Raw genomic sequence first — 17,534 nt, 5'->3', positions numbered from 1 at the left:
TTCACTTTCTGCCATAAGGATGGTGTCATCTGCATATCTAAGGTTATTGATATTTCTCCTGGCAATCTTGATTCCAGCTTGTGTTTCATTAAGCCTGACATTTTGCATGATGTACTCTGCATATAAGTTACATAAGCAGGGTGACATTATATAGCCTTGGCGTACTCCTTTCCCAATTTGGAAACAGTCTGTTGTTCCATGTCTGGTTCTAACTGTGTCTACTTGACATGCATGTGAATTTCTCAGGAGGCAGGTAAAGTGGTCTGGTATTCCCATCTCTTTAAGGATTTTCCATGGTTTGTTGTCATCCACACAGTCAAAGGCTTTGACATAGTCAATAAAGCAAAGGTAGATGTTTTGATGGAATTATCTTGCCTTTTCTAGGATCCAATGGATATTGGCAATTTGATCTCTGCTACCTCTGCCTTTTCTAAATCCAGCTTGAACATCTGGAAGTTCACGATTCAAGTACTGTTGAAGCCTGGCTTGGAGAATTTAGAGCATTATTTTGTTAGTGTGTGAGGTGAGTGCAACTGTGCGGTAGTTTGAACATTCTTTGGCATTGCTCTTCTTTGGGATTGGAATGAAAACTGACCTTTTCCAGTCCTGAGTTTTCCACTCAGGAAAACCACTACTGAGTTTTCCAAATTTGCTGGTATATTGAGTGCAGCACTTTCATAGCATTATCTTTTAGGGTTTGAAATAGCTCAACTGGAATTCCATCACCTCCACTAGCTTTGTTCATAGAGATGCTTCCTAAGGCCCACTTGACTTTGCATTCTAGGATATATGGCTCTAGGTGAGTGATCACACCATCATGGTTATCTGGGTAATAAATATTTTTTTAATAGTTCTCTGTATTCTTGCCACCTCTTCTTAACATCTGCTTCTGTTAAGTCCATCCAGTTTCTGTCCTTTATTTGTGCCCATCTTTGCATGAAACTTTCCCTTGGTATCTCTAATTTTCTCAAAGAGATCTCCCGTCTTTCCCATTCTGTTGTTTTTCTCTATTTCTTTGCATTGACCACTGAGGAAGGCTTTCTTATCTCTCCTTGCTATTCTTTGGAACTCCACATTCAGATAGGTATATCTTTCCTTTTCTCCTTTGCCTTTAACTTATCTTATTTTGTCAGCTATTTGCAAAACCTCCTCAGACAAGCATTTTGCCTTTTTGCATTTCTTTTTTCTTGGAAACAGATGACATTATCTTAGTTTTTTGAATGTTGAGTTTTAAGCCGACTTTTTTACTCTCCTCTTTCACTTTCAACAAGACTCTCTTTAGTTCTTCTTCATTTTCTGTCATAAGGGCGGTGTCATCTGAGTATCTGAGGTTATTGATATTTCTCCTGGCAATCTTGATTCCATCCAGCCCAGCATTTCACATGATGTTCAGAACTGTATATTTGGTCAACCGTTTCAAGTCACCTAATCATCATTAATTTTTTCTGAGTCTCAGTTACCAGTTGGTAATGCAAGAAACAATAATCTTGTAGAGAAGGCAAAACAAGTAACATAGCTAGTCACACTATTAGGGTCAAAAGTAAGTATTTAACCTAAGAACTTCAATTAGGAGCAGCCCAATATTTTCCCAGTATCTGATCTAATCATTTTCTTCTGCTCCAATAGCTATCTGTAGGGGAAATTATATATTGCCATTATACATAAAGTTCACCAAAGATGTCTGCACATACAAAGTGAGTGATGGTTCATCATGACCAATTACAGTATTGAGAAAAGAATGTTATCTTGTAAGGAGTTACATGGTTGATGCCAAAAGAAGAGAAACTAATCTTTATGGTAGAGCAGAAATATTTCTGCCACTAAGGAGGTCATACTAATACACAATGTAGATGTTCAGAGCACACTAGAGGGGAGGAAGGAGGCCCAAATAGGGAGAGAAAAAATTTTTTTCTTGTTTTCCCTAAAATGTGAATTTTTATTTCATTATATTTTTCTTACAGCTGTAAGTTTTGACTACCATCATCCAACTCCCCTCTCCCCACGTCTGATAACCACAAGTCTCATCTCTTTTTCTATGAGGTTTTTATTTTTGATTATTATTATTATCCCACATAAGTGATATAAGATGGTGTTTGTCTTTCTCTACCCAAATTATTTCACTTAGCAAAATGCCCTCAAAGTCCATCCATTCATGTTGTTGCAAATGGCAATATTTCCTTCTTTTATGGTTGAATAATATTCCAATGTGTAAATGTACCACATGTTTAATATTCATATGTCAGTGGCCACTTAGTTTTCCCCCATATCTTGGGTATTGTAAATAACCCTGCTATGTGGTGCTCTGTGATGACTTAGAGGGGTAGGATAGGGAGGGTGGGAAGGGGGCTCAAAAGGGAGGGGATACGTATAAACTTATATCTGACTTACATTGCTGTATAGCAGAAATTAGCTCAACATTGTAAACCAACTATCCTCCAATTAAAATAATAATAATAATAATAATACAGATCCAACACATGGGAGGGAAAAAGGCCACACAATTTAGAAACAGGCAATTCCTAAATAATTCATAACAGCCTAAAAAGAGGAAGCAACCCAAATATCCATCAAATGATGAATGGATACACAAACTGTGGAATGGAATAACATTTGAATTGTAAAATTCCAAACAATTGAATACTATTTGGTAGTGAAAGGATACAAGCAGCAACATGAATGAGCTTTGAAAACATTATGTTAAGTGAAAGAAGCCAGTTAAAAAAGACCACATACTATATGATTCCACTTATGTTAAATATCCAAAGTAGAACTTTCTGTCCAGAGACAGAATGTTTGTTAATATAAGTTGCCTGAGGACAGAGTGGTTTGGAGTGACAGTCAAATCTTTGTGGTTTCTTTTTGGTGTGATGAAAATATTCTAAAATTGAATGTGATGATAGTTACATAACTCTGTGATTACATTAAAACTGTTTTTGGTACACTAAACGGGTGAATTGTGTGGTTTATAAACTATGTTTCAAAATAACTGCAACCAAAAAAGAAAAAAATGCCACCATGAATATGGAGGTGTAGATATCTCTTCAACTTAGTGGTTTATTTTTCTTTGGATATAGTTCCAGATGCAGAACCGATGGATCATATGGTAGTTCTATTTTTAATTTTTTGAGGACTCTCCAAATTGTTTTACATAGTGGCTGCACTATTTATATTCACATCAACAGCATACAAGTGTTCCCTTTTCTCCACATCCTTGTCAGCATTTGTTATCTCTTGTTTTTTGATGATAGTCATTCCAGCAAATGTGAGATGCAATCTATGACTTTGACTTGTATTTCCCTGGTGATTAGTGATATTAAGCACCTTTTTATGTATTTGTTGACCGTTTGTATATCTTCTTTGGTAAAATATTTATCCATGTCCTTTACTCATTGTAAATTGCATTGTGTGCTCAGTCACTCAGACGTTTCTGACTCTTTGCAGCCCCGTGGACTGCAGCCCGCCAGGCTCCTCTATCCACGGAATTTTATAGGCAAGAATACTGGAGAGGGTTGCTATTTTCTCCTCCAGGGGTTCTTTCCAACCCAGGGATCGAACCCATAGCTCCTTCATTGTATGGTTTTATACATTTTTGGATATATGGTCTAAAAATATTTTTCCCATTCCATAGTTCTCTTTTCACTTTGTTAATTATTTCTTTCATGTAAAAATGATTCTGCTGTCATGTTTACATACTCATCTCCAGGGAAATTGGCTCAGTATTAGCAGAAAAATATGGAGCATAGAAAATTTGGATGAAAATATTAAGAGAATTCTGAGAATAAAGTAGATTTTAAGTTGAAGACAAAAAAAGAAAATCCTTATATCTATGCAAATAGAGAAAATGGCACATTGTACAATACAGTGTGCCAGATATAGGGCCATGGACTTTATGGATATAATGCCATTATATATATATTATATGGATATATTATATGCCATTATACATATATGGATATAATGCCATTATATATATATGTATATCTAGATGTATAGTAGCTCTATTTCAGAAGTGAAGAATCAGCCTCTGATAAAGTGGCTAGTCCAAATGTATGCTGGTAGCAAATGGTAAAGTGGTGTTTAAATGTAGTTTGATTCCTTATGCCTTCTCTTATCCATAATACTACAATAACTCACAGATGTATGAAGACTTTCATTTGTTTAGTACTAAGAAAAGAAGTCAGGCAAATGAAGGAACAAAATCTGTCTAAACAGTGTGCTGCCTCTAGGCGGCAACACGTCAACTTGCATTCCCATGAACAACTGCTCCAAAGTAATGACTGTTTGACAGGAATTCTTTTTCCACTAGGCGATCAGTTATGTGAGAAGTTAAATATTTTTATAAAGAGTTGAATTAATGGAACTAACATTTATTTAATCAATTTAAAAATACTTCCTTATTTCTCTAAAATGCACTTGCCATTTTTATTAGAATTGATTTAAATCACTGAAAACGTAAGTAGACACAAGCACTGCATGAACAAAATTGGGGAAATTATTTCATGAACCAAAATTCAAGGACATGTTATTTTTCTCTGTCTAATAGGTGACGTGTTAATCATTTGGGGGCATTACACAAATCTCAGTTTTTCTATAAATGGCTCCTTGATCCTCCTAGAGAGTTTTTGTGAATCTTTCTTTTTATCTGGAAGAGACTTCTTCATGCTTTCTATGCCAAATCATACACTACAGTGAAATTATATTTTCATGTTTACCTTACTACTGTGCATTTTACAGAGCTGGATCGGGTGTGTATTCATCTCCCTACCTCTACTAATCAATACAATTCCCAACGCATAGGAAACACTAAAGTATAGCTTAATGAACAGATAGAAAGCAGTCTTGCTGAATTCAGAGTCAGCTCTCCACCATGGTATTTAAATCTGAGAAAGATTGAGCTTCGCTAAAATACAATATTTGGACTCCAATAAAATGGAGTATGAAAGCATTCACAATAGTGTGAGTTTTAATTAACTTTTGGGCATTATACATATCCAAGATATTGTCAAGTAAAATATATGACTGATTTCTTCAATTCTCCAACCCTCTGATAAATATATAAATGCAGTAAGACTATAAATTCTTTGCATATCTAATTCTCATTCAAATGCATACCAAAGTTTAGCTAGATTTTCGTAGAGAAAACATCAGAAGGGAGAACATTTTGATATGGTTTACTTTCTAAATTCTTGATATGATAACAAGTTCTGCTTAACTATTTGAGAAGTACATTAAGAAATATTGATATCCTGTCTGTTTCATTATTGAATAGATCTTCTAGACAAATCCTGGGTTTCCCAAGAATTTTGCATACAGTTGTCCTCTCTGTTATTTTATGACAAGTTGTCTTCAAGTATTTTGGTTTATAGCTATTTTGTCATACACCACTAAACTGCAACAATCTCCATATAAAATGCCTAACAATAACTCTTGAGAAAAATGCTAAGTAATGACAATGCTAACTTGACAATAAATAAGAAATAGACTGCTCTATACTTGACTATTTTATCTGTGTGTTTTCCTTATAGATTATGGAACCAACCAATTGTTAGCAACAACAAAGCTATTGACATATAGTTCCAATTTTATTGTTCACAAACATCATAGCAACTTTTCCAAAGGTATTATTTCCATAATGTAGGGATTAATAAATTATTTATAATCATCTTTGGAAATAAAATCCATAGCTAGACATTCTTTCAAAAATGTCTCCTCAAAGCAAATTGTACCTTTAGATACTTTTTCCTACCTATCTACTTCTTATAAAAAGCTCATCAGTCATGAAATTTTTGTATAAGCACAGAACTAATGATAGGTAAGTTGTTGGAAACAATCATTTCTTATGAGACACTATACTGATCAGTATTGAGGTCTAATTACATCTTGGAATGTGAAGTCAAGTGGGCCTTAGAAAGCATCACTATGAACAAAGCTAGTGGAGGTAATGGAATTCCAGCTGAGCTGTTTCAAAGCCTGAAAGATGATGCTGTGAAAGTGCTGCACTCAATATGCCAGCAAATTTGGAAAACTCAGCAGTGGCCACAGGACTGGAAAATGTCAGTTTTCATTCCAATTCCAAAGAAAGGCAATGCAAAAGAATGCTCAAACTATCGCACAATTGCACTCATCTCACTAAAGTAATGCTCAAAATTCTCCAAGCCAGCCTTCAGCAATATGTGAACCATGAACTCCCTGATGTTCAAGCTGGTTTTAGAAAAGGCAGAGGAAACAGAGATCAAATTGCCAACATCCGCTGGATCATGGAAAAAGCAAGAGAGTTCTAGAAAAATATCTATTTCTGCTTTATTGACTATGCCAAAGCCTTTGACTGTGTGGACCACAATAAACTGCAGAAAATTCTGAAAGAGATGGGAATACCAGATCACCTAACCTGCCTCTTGAGAAATCTGTATGCAGGTCAGGAAGCAACAGTTAGAACTGGACATGGAACAACAGACTGGTTCCAAATAGGAAAAAGAGTACATCAAGGCTGTATATTGTCACCCTGCTTATTTAACTTCTAATGCAGAGTACATAATGAGAAACGCTGGACTGGAAGAAACACAACCTGGAATCAAGATTGCCAGGAGAAATATCAATAACCTCAGATATGCAGATGACACCACCCTTATGGCAGAAAGTGAAGAGGAGCTAAAAGGCCTCTTGATGAAATTGAAAGAGGAGAGCAAAAACATTGGCTTAAAGCTCAACATTCAGAAAACAAAGATCATGGCATCTGGTCCCATTACTTCATGGGAAATAGATGGGGAAACAGTGGAAACAGTGTCAGACTTTATTTTTGGGGGCTTTATTTTTTGTAAGAAAATTTATGACCAACCTAGATAGTATATTCGAAAGCACAGACATTACTTTGCCAACAAAGAACCGTCTAGTCAAGGGTATGGTTTTTCCTGTGGTCATGTGTGGATGTGAGAGTTGGACTGTGAAGAAGGCTGAGCGCCAAAGAATTGATGCTTTTGAACTGTGGTGTTGGAGAAGACTCTTGAGGGTCCCTTGGACTGCAAGGAGATCCAACCAGTCCATGCTGAAGGAGATCAGCCCTGGGATTTCTTTGGAAGGAATGATGCTAAAGCTGAAACTCTAGTACTTTGGCCACCTCATGCGAAGAGTTGACTTAGTGGAAAAGACTCTGATGCTGGGAGGGATTGGGGGCAGGAGGAGAAGGGGACGACAGAGGATGAGATGGCTGGATGGCATCACGGGCTTGATGGATATGAGTCTGAGTGAACTCCGAGAGATGGTGATGGACAGGGAGGCCTGGCGTGCTGCAATTCATGGGGTCGCAAAGAGTTGGACACGACTGAGCAACTGAACTGAACTGAACTGAACTGAACTGAACAACAACAACAAAAAAAACCAGTTTATTAAAATGAATTTAGTGATCAGATACCAATTTGAAGACTTTGCCAGATAAGATGAGTTCCCTCTGCTGACATGGCATTAGAATTTCAGGAAAGGGAGCACTGCCTTCCTAGGCTCACCAGGAAGTGAGCTTCCCTGACCAGTGAGTCTAAGCATTTCACATCATGGGGTGTCGAAATCTCTCTCCCAGTAACTGAAGCTGGCAAGAGAACCAGGAACAAGATGGCAGAGGAGTAGGTGGATGTGGAGTACAACTCTGTCCACGGATAATTGAGGAATACACCTTCAGACACAGAAGTGCATGAAGAACACCAGCTGAGAGTGGAGTACCTGACCAGTGGAAAAGAATATACAGAATCACGCAAAACTAAAGATCAAGCCCTGAGTCTTTGGAGTGGGAGTACTGATGCCAAGACCCTAGACTACCAGAGAACTAACCCCAGGGAGTATCAAATAGTGAGAACTTACAGAAAGGATGCCACTTGAATACAAGACATGGCATCACACAACCACCAGTAGCACCCTGTGCAGGACAACTCATTTAAACAACAAACAAAACAAAAATACGAAGTGAGTCATCAAAAGACAGGATCACCATCTCACTCAGCCTTACCCATCAGAGGAAAAACAAACAAACAAGCAAACAAAAAACTCAGCACAAATCTCACCCTATACGTAGCTTACACAAACCACTGGACCAACCTTAGGAGAGGAGAATATAAAAGGAAAAAAAAAATCAACCTTCAAGCCAGTGAAAAGGAGACCTCAAACACAATAAGTTAAAAAAATAATAGTGAAAAGGCAGAGAAATACTACACAAATGAAGGAACAAACTAGAAACATAGAAGTACAAATAAATGAAGAGGAAATAAGCAAACTACCTGAAAAAGAATTCAGAATAATGATAGTAAAGATGATCAAAAACCTTGAAAACAGAATGGAGAACAGGCAAGAATGAATTAACAAAGACCAAGAAGAATTAAAGAGTAAATATCCACAGACAAACAACAAAATTACTGAAATTAAAAATACTCTAGAAGGAATCACTAACTGAATATCTGAAGCAGAAGAAGAAATCAGTGAGATGGAAGATAAAATGGTGGAAATAACTTCTGAAGTGCAAAATAAAGTAAAAAGAATGAAAAGAAATGAGGATAGTATCAGAGACCTCTGCAACAATATCAAACGCACCAACATTTGAATTATAGGTGTCCTTGAAGAAGAAGTGTTTCCAAATCAGGAAAGGAGTGTGTCAAGGCTGTATATTGTCACACTGCTTATTTAACTTAAATGCAGAGTACAACATAAGAAATGCTGGGCTGGATGAGGCACAAGCTGGAATCAAGATTGCCAGGAGAAATATCAATAACCTCAGATGTGCAGATGTCACCACCCTTATGGGAGAAAGTGAAGAAGAAATAAAGAGCTTCTTGATGAAAGTGAAAAAGGAGAGTGGGAAAGTTGACTTAAAACTAAACATCTAGAAAATTAAGATCATGGCATCCAGTCCCATCACTTCATGGCAAATAGAGGGGGAAACAGTGTAAATAGTGGCTGGATTTATTTTCAGCAGGCTCCAAAATCACTGCAGATGGTGACTGCAGCCATGAAATTAAAAGATGCCTGCACCTTGGAAGAAAAGTTATAGCCAACCTAGACAGTATATTAAAAAGCAGAGACATTCCTTTGCCAACAAAGGTCCATCTAGCAAAGCTATGGTTTTTCCAGTAGTCCTCTATGGATGTGAGAGTTGGACTATAAAGAAAGCTGAGCACTGAAGAATTTATGCTTTTGAACTGTGGTGTTACACAAGTCTCTTGAGAGTCCCTTGGACAGCAAGGAGATCCAGTCCATCCTAAAGGAATTCAGTCCTGAATGTTCACTGGAAGGACAGATGTTAAGCTGAAACTCCAGTACTTTGGTCACCTGATGCAAACAGCTGACTCATTGGAAAAGACCCTGATGCTGGGAAAGATCGAAGGCAGGAGGAGAAGGGGACAACAGATGGTGAGATGGTTGGAACGCATCACTGACTCAATGGACATGAGTTTGAACAAACTCTGGGAGTTGGTAATGGACATAGAGGCCTGGCATGTTGCAGTCCATAGGGTTGCAAATAGTCGAACATGACTATATCCGACTGCACTGAACTGAAAAAGAATAGAAAATGAAAAGGTATGAGAAAATTGTTGAGGAATTTATAGTTGAAAATTTCCCTAACATGGAAAAGGAAATAGTCAATCACGTCCAAGAAGCACAAAAAGTCTCATACAGGATAAACCAAAGGAGAAACATGCCAAGACACTTATTAATCAAAGTAACAATGTCTAAACACAAAGAAAGAATATTAAAAGCAGCAAGGGAAAAGCAACAAGTAACATACAAGGGAAATCCCATACACTTAACAGCTGATCTTTAAGCAGAAACTTTGCAGGCCAGAAGGGAAGGGCAAGATATATTTAAAGTACTGAAAAGGAAAAATCTTCAACCAAGGTTATTGTACTCAGCAAGGATCTCATTCAAAATCGATGGAGAAATAAAAAGATTTTCAGACAAGCAAAAGTTAAGAGAATAATACCACCAAACCAGCTTTACAACAAATGCTAAAGGGAATTATATAGTTCAAGAAATACAAGAGAAGAATAAAAGACCTACAGAATCAAGCCCCAAGCATTTAAGAAATGGTAATACAAACATATATGTCAATAATTAATTTAAAATTTAATGGATTAAATGCTCCAACTGACAGACATAGACTGACAATGGATACAAAAACAAGACCCATATATATGCTGATACAAGAAACCCACTTCGGACCTAAAGACACATATAGAGTGAAAGTGAGAGGGTGGAAGATATACTCCATGTAAATGGGAAGCAAAATAAAGCTGAAGTAGCAACCCTTATATCAGAAAAAAATAGATCTTAAAATAAAGATTACAAGAGATAAGGAAGGACACTACACAATGATCAAGCGATCAGTCCAAGAGGAAGACATAACAATTGTAAATATCTATGCACACAACATAGGAGCACCTCAATACATAAACACTAACAGACAGAAAAGGAGAAATTTACAGTAACACAACAATAGCAGGAGACTTTAACACCCCACTCACACCAATGGACAGATCATCAAAACAGAAAATTAATAAAGAAGCACAAGTCTTAAATGATACATTAGATGAGATGCATCTCATTGATATCTTCAGGATACTCCATCTAAATGCAGAAGAATACACCTTATTCTCAAGGGCACATGGAACATTCTCAAAGATAAACAACATCTTGGATCACATATAAAATTTCAGTAAATTTAAGAAAACTGAAATTTTCTCAAGCATCTTCTCCAACCACAATGCTATGAGACTAGATATCAATTACAAGGAAAAAAGTGTAAGAAACACAGACACATGAAGATTAAACAACACACTTCTAAATAACCAACAGGTTAATGAAGAAATAAAAGGGAAAACAAAAATTTTCTAGAAGTAAATGACAATGAAAACAAGACAACTCAAAACCTATGGGATGCAGCCAAAGCAGTTTTTTTTTTAATTTTATTTATTTATTTATTTTTTAAATTTTAAAATCTTTAATTCTTACATGCGTTCCCAAGCATGAAGCCCCCTCCCACCTCCCTCCCCATAACATCTCTCTGGGTCATCCCCATGCACCAGCTCCAAGCGTGCTGTATCCTGCATCAGACATAGACTGGCGATTCAATTCTTACATGATAGTATACATGTTAGAATGTCATTCTCCCAAATCATCCCACCCTCTCCCTCCCTCTGAGTCCAAAAGTCCATTATACACATCTGTGTCTCTTTCCCTGTCTTGCTTACAGGGTCGTCATTGCCATCTTCCTAAATTCCATATATATGTGTTAGTATACTGTATTGGTGTTTTTCTTTCTGGCTTACTTCACTCTGTATAATCGGCTCCAGTTTCATCCATCTCATCAGAACTGATTCAAATGAATTCTTTTTTATGGCTGAGTAATACTCCATTGTGTATATGTACCACAGCTTTCTTATCCATTCATCTGCTGATGGACATCTAGGTTGTTTCCATGTCCTAGCTATTATAAACAGTGCTGCGATGAACATTGGGGTACATGTGTCTCTTTCAATTCTGGTTTCCTCGGTGTGTATGCCCAGCAGTGGGATTGCTGGGTCATAAGGTAGTTCTATTTGCAATTTTTTAAGGAATCTCCACACTGTTCTCCATAGTGGCTGTACTAGTTTGCATTCCCACCAACAGTGTAGGAGGGTTCCCTTTTCTCCACACCCTCTCCAGCATTTATTGCTTGCAGATTTTTGGATCGCAGCCATTCTGACTGGTGTGAAGTGGTACCTCATTGTGGTTTTGATTTGCATTTCTCTAATAATGAGTGATGTTGAGCATCTTTTCATGTGTTTGTTAGCCAGCCGTATGTCTTCTTTGGAGAAATGTCTATTTAGTTCTTTGGCCCATTTTTTGATTGGGTCGTTTATTTTTCTGGAATTGAGCTGCAGAAGTTGTTTGTATATTTTTGAGATTAGTTGTTTGTCAGTTGCTTCATTTGCTATTATTTTCTCCCATTCAGAAGGCTTTCTTTTCACCTTGCTTCTAGTTTCCTTTGTTGTGCAGGAGCTTTTAATTTTAATTAGATCGCCTTTGTTTATTTTTGCTTTTATTTCCAGAATTCTGGGAGGTGGATCATAGAGGATCCTGCTGTGATTTATGTCTGAGAGTGTTTTGCCTATGTTCTCCTCTAGGAGTTTTATAGTTTCTGGTCTTACATTTAGATCTTTAATCCAAAATAAACTCAAAGCAGTTTTAAGAGGGAATTTTATAGCAATACATAATCCTACGTCAAGAAACAAGAAAAACATCGAATAGACAGCCTAACTCTACACCTAAAACAACTGGAAAAAGAAGAACAAAACAATTTATTAGAAGGAAAGAAACAATAAAATCTGAACGGAAATAAATAAAAAAGAAATGAAGGAAACAATAGTAAAGATACAGTTCAGTTCAGTTCAGTTTAGTCGTTAAGTCATGTCCAACTCTTTGCGACCCCATGAATGACAGCACGCCAGGCCTCCCTGTCCATCACCATCTCCCGGAGTTCACTCAGACTCATATCCATCGAGTCCATGATGCCATCCAGCCATCTCATCCTCGGTCGTCCCCTTCTCCTGCCCCCAATCCCTCCCAGCATCAGAGTCTTTTCCAATGAGTCAACTCTTCGCATGAGGTGGCCAAAGTACTGGAGTTTCAGCTTTAGCATCATTCCTTCCAAAGAAATCCCAGGGCTGATCTCCTTCAGAATGGACTGGTTGGATCTCCTTGCAGTCCAAGGGACTCTCAAGAGTCTTCTCCAACACCAAGGTTCAAATGCATCAATTCTTCAGCGTTCAGCCTTCTTCACAGTCCAACTCTCACATCCACACATGACCACAGGGAAAACCATACCCTTGACTAGACGGACCTTAGTCGGCAAAGTAATGTCTCTGCTGTTGAATATGCTATCTAGGTTGGTCAAAACTTTTCTTCCAAGGAGTAAGCATCTTTTAATTTCATGGCTGCAGTCACCATCTGCAGTGAGTTTGGAGCCCCAAAAAATAAAGTCTGACACTGTTTCCACTGTTTCCCCATCTATTTCCCATGAAGTGATGGGGCCAGATGCCATAATCTTCGTTTTCTGAATGTTGAGCTTTAAGCCAAATTTTTGCTCTCCTTTTCACTTTCATCAAGAGGCTTTTTAGCTCCTCTTCACTTTTTGCCATTTGGGTGGTGTCATCTGCATATCTGAGGTTATTGATATTTCTCCTGGCAATTTTAATTCCAGGTTGTGTTTCTTCCAGTCCAATGTTTCTCATGATGTACTCTGCATAGAAGTTAAATAAGCAGAGTGACAATATACAGCGTTGATGTAATCCTTTCCCTATTTGGAACCAGTCTGTTGTTCCATGTCCAGTTCTAACTGTTGCTTCCTGACCTGCATACAGATTTCTCAAGAGGCAGGTTAGGTGGTCTGGTATTCCCATCTCTTTCAGAATTGTCCACAGTTTATTGTGATCCACACAGTCAAAAGCTGTGGCATAGTCAATAAAGCAGAAATAGATGTTTTTCTGGAACTCTCTTGCTTTTTCCATGATCCAGCGGATGTTGGCAATTTGATCTCTGTTTCCTCCGCCTTATCTAAAACCAGCTTGAACATCAGGCAGTACACGGTTCACATATTGCGAAGCCTGGCTTGGAGAATTTTGAGCATTACTTTACTAGCATGTGAGATGAGTGCAATTGTGTGGTCGTTTGAGCATTCTTTTGCATTGCCTTCCTTTGGAATTGGAATGAAAACTGACCTTTTCCAGTCCTGTGGCTACTGCTGAGTTTTCCAAATTTGCTGGCATATTGAGTGCAGCACTTTCACAGCATCATCTTTCAGGATTTGAAATAGCTCAACTGGAATACCATCACCTCCACTAGCTTTGTTCATAGTGATGCTTTCTAAGGCCCACTTGACTTCACATTCCAGGATGTCTGGCTCTAGATTAGTGATCACATCATCATGATTATCTGGGTCATGAAGATCTTTTTTGTACAGTTCTTCTGTGTATTCTTGCCACCTCTTCTTAATATCTTCTGCTTCTGTTAGGTCCCTACCATTTCTGTCCTTTATCAAGCCCATCTTTGCATGAAATGTTCCCTTGATATCTCTAATTTTCTTGAGGAGATCTCTAGTCTTTCCCATTCTGTTGTTTTCCTCTATTTCTTTGCATTGATCGCTGAAGAAGTCTTCCTTATCTCTTCTTGCTATTCTTTGAAACTCTGCATTCAGATGCTTATATCTTTCCTTTTCTCCTTTGCTTTTCACCTCTCTTCTTTTCACAGCTATTTGTAAGGCCTCCCCAGACAGCCATTTTGCTTTTTTGCATTTCTTTTCCATGGGGATGTTCTTGATCCCTGTCTCCTGTACAATGTCATGAACCTCATTTCATAGTTCATCAGGCACTTTATCTATCAGATCTAGGCCCTTAAATCTATTTCTCACTTCCACTGTATAATCATAAGGGATTTCATTTAGGTCATACCTGAATGGTCTAGCGGTTTTCCCTACTTTCTTCAATTTAAGTCTGAATTTGGTAATAAGGAGTTCATGAACTGAGCCACAGTCCGTTCCTGGTCTTCTTTTTGTTGACTGTATAGAGCTTCTCCATCTTTGGCTGCAAAGAATATAATCCATCTGATTTCAGAGTGGACCATCTGGTTATATCCATGTGTAGAGTCTTCTCCTGTGTTGCTGGAAGAGGGTGTTTGCTATGACCAGTGCACTTTCTTGGCAAAACTCTATTAGTCTTTGCCCTGCTTCATTCCACATTCCAAGGCCAAATTTGCCTGTTGCTCCAGGTGTTTCTTGACTTCCTACTTTTGCATTCCATTCCCCTATATTGAAAAGGACATCATTTTTGGGTGTTAGTTCTAAAAGGTTTTGTAGGTCTTCATAAAACCGTTCAACTTCAGCTTCTTCAGCATTACTGATTAGGGCATAGACTTGGATTACTGTGATATTGAATGGTTTGCCTTGGAGATGAACAGAGATCATTCTGTCGTTTTTGAGATTGCATCCAAGTACTGCATTTCGGACTCTTTTGTTGACCATGATGGCTACTCCATTTCTTCTGAGGGATTCCTGCCCGCAGCAGTAGATGTAATGGTCATCTGAGTTAAATTCACCCATTCCAGTCCATTTTAGTTCACTGATTCCTAGAATGTTGACGTTCACCATTGCCATCTCTTGTTTGACCATTTCCAATCTGCCTTGATTCATGGACCTGACATTCCAGGTTCCTATGCAATATTGCTCTTATAGCATCAGATCTTGTTTCTATCACCAGTCACATCCACAACTGGGTATTGTTTTTGCTTTGGCTCCATCCCTTCATTCTTTCTTGGGTTATTTCTCCACTGATCTCCAGTAGCATATTGGGCACCTAATGACCTGGGGAGTTCCTCTTTTGTTATCCTATCATTTTGTCTTTTCCTACTGTTCATGAGGTTCTCAAGGCAAGAATACTGAAGTGGCTTACCATTCCCTTCTGCAGTGGACCACATTCTGTCAGACCTCTCCACCATGACCTGCCCGTCTTGGCTTGCCCTGCAGGCATGGGTTGGTTTCATTGAGTTAGACAAGGCTCTGGTCCTAGTGTGATTAGATTGACTAGTTTTCTGTGAGTATGGTTTCAGTGTGTTGCAGGTGGCTCCAAGCTGGCGCACTAAACACAGGTGGCTGCGAGCCAGTGCACTAAGCATGGCCTAGAGGAGCTACCCCACATCCGAGGTCAGGGGCAGCAGCCTAGAGTGCCAGGCTGCGACGGCACAGGAACGGCTGAGAGGAGCTACCCTGTGTCCGAGGTCAGGGGCAGCAGCCGAGAGGAGCTACCCCACGTCCGAGGTCAGTGGTGGCTGGGAGAAGCCACCTTGCACCAGAGGCCAGGGCGGTGACCCTGAGGAGCCACCCCGAGCCGGAGGCCAGGGGTGGCAGCTGGGAGGAGCCACCCACGCCAAGGCCAGGGCCTGCAGCCAGGAGGAGCAACCCAAGGAGCGGTAGCTGCTCTGGCACAGGAGGGCCTAGAGGAGCTATCCCACGCTTAAGGTCAGAAACGGTGGCGGTAAGGAGATACCCCTCGTCCAAGGTAAGGAGCAGTGGCTGTGCTTTGCTGGAGCAGCCGTGAAGAGATACCTCACACCCAGGGTAAAAGAAACGCAAGTAAGATGGTAGGTGTTGCAAGAGGGCATAGGAGGGCAGACACACTGAAACCATACTCATGGAAAACTAGTAAAGATTAATAAAACTAAAAGCTGGTTCTTAGAGAAGATAAAAAAAATTGACAAACCCTTAGCCAGACTCATCAAGAAAAAAAGAGAGAAAAATCAAATCAATAAAATTAGAAATGAAAAAGGAGAGATTACAACAGACGATGCAGAAATACAAAGGATTGTAAGAGACTATTATGAACAACTATATGGAAATAAAATGGATAACCTGGAAGAAATGGACAGATTCTTAGAAAAGTCCAATCTTCCAAGACTTAACCAGGAAGATATAGAAATTATGAACAACCCAATTACAAGCACTGAAATTGAAGCTGTGATTAACAGTCTCCCAAAAAACAAAATCCCAGGACCAGATGGCTTCATAGGAGAATTCTATCAAACATTTAGGGAAGAGCTAATGCCTATCCTTCTAAAACTCTTTCAAAAAACTTCAGAGGTAGGAACACTTCCAAACTCATTCTATGAGGCCACCATCACGTTGATACCAAAACCAGACAAAGACAACACAAAAAAAATAAAACTACTGGCCAATATCACTGATAAACATACATGCAAAAATTCTCAACAAAATTTTAGCACACAGAGCTCAGGAACACATCAAAAAGCTCACATACCATGATAAAGTTGGGTTTATTCCAGGAATGCAAGGATTCTTCAATGTACACAAATCAATCAATGTGATGCACCAGATATTAACAAATTAAAAGATATGATAATCTCAATAGATGCAGCAAAAGCCTTTGACAAAATTCAGCACCTATTTGTTGTTAAAACTCTTAAAAAAAGGGGGGGGCATTCAAGGAACCTACCTCAACATAGTAAAGGCCATATATGATAAGCCTACAGCAAACATTATTCTCAATGGTGAAAAACTGAAAGCATTCCCCCTAAGATCAGGAAAAGACAAGGGTGTCCACTTTTTCCACTGTTATTCAACATAGTTCTGGAAGTCTAGCTATAGTAATCAGAAAAGAAAAAGAAATAAGAGGAATCCAGATCTGAAAAGAAGTAAAGCTCTCATTGTTTGCAGATGACATGATACTGTACATAGAAAACCCTAAAGATAGTATCAGAAAGTTACTAGAGCTAATCAGTGAATTCAGCAAAGTCACACAATACAAAATCAATACACATACACCATTTGCATTTCTATATGCAAATAATGAAAATTCTGAAAGAGAAATTAAGCAATCCATCCCATTCACCATTGCCACAAAAATAATTAAATATCTAGGAATAAAGTTACCAAAGGAGACAAAAGAACTGTACACAGAAAATTATAAGACACTAATGAAAGAAATCAAAGACAACATAAACATGGGGAGATA

Source organism: Capra hircus (genome assembly GCF_001704415.2).
Source record: "Capra hircus breed San Clemente chromosome X unlocalized genomic scaffold, ASM170441v1, whole genome shotgun sequence".
Lineage (NCBI taxonomy): Eukaryota > Metazoa > Chordata > Mammalia > Artiodactyla > Bovidae > Capra > Capra hircus.
Note: the sequence above shows the minus strand (reverse complement) of the source record.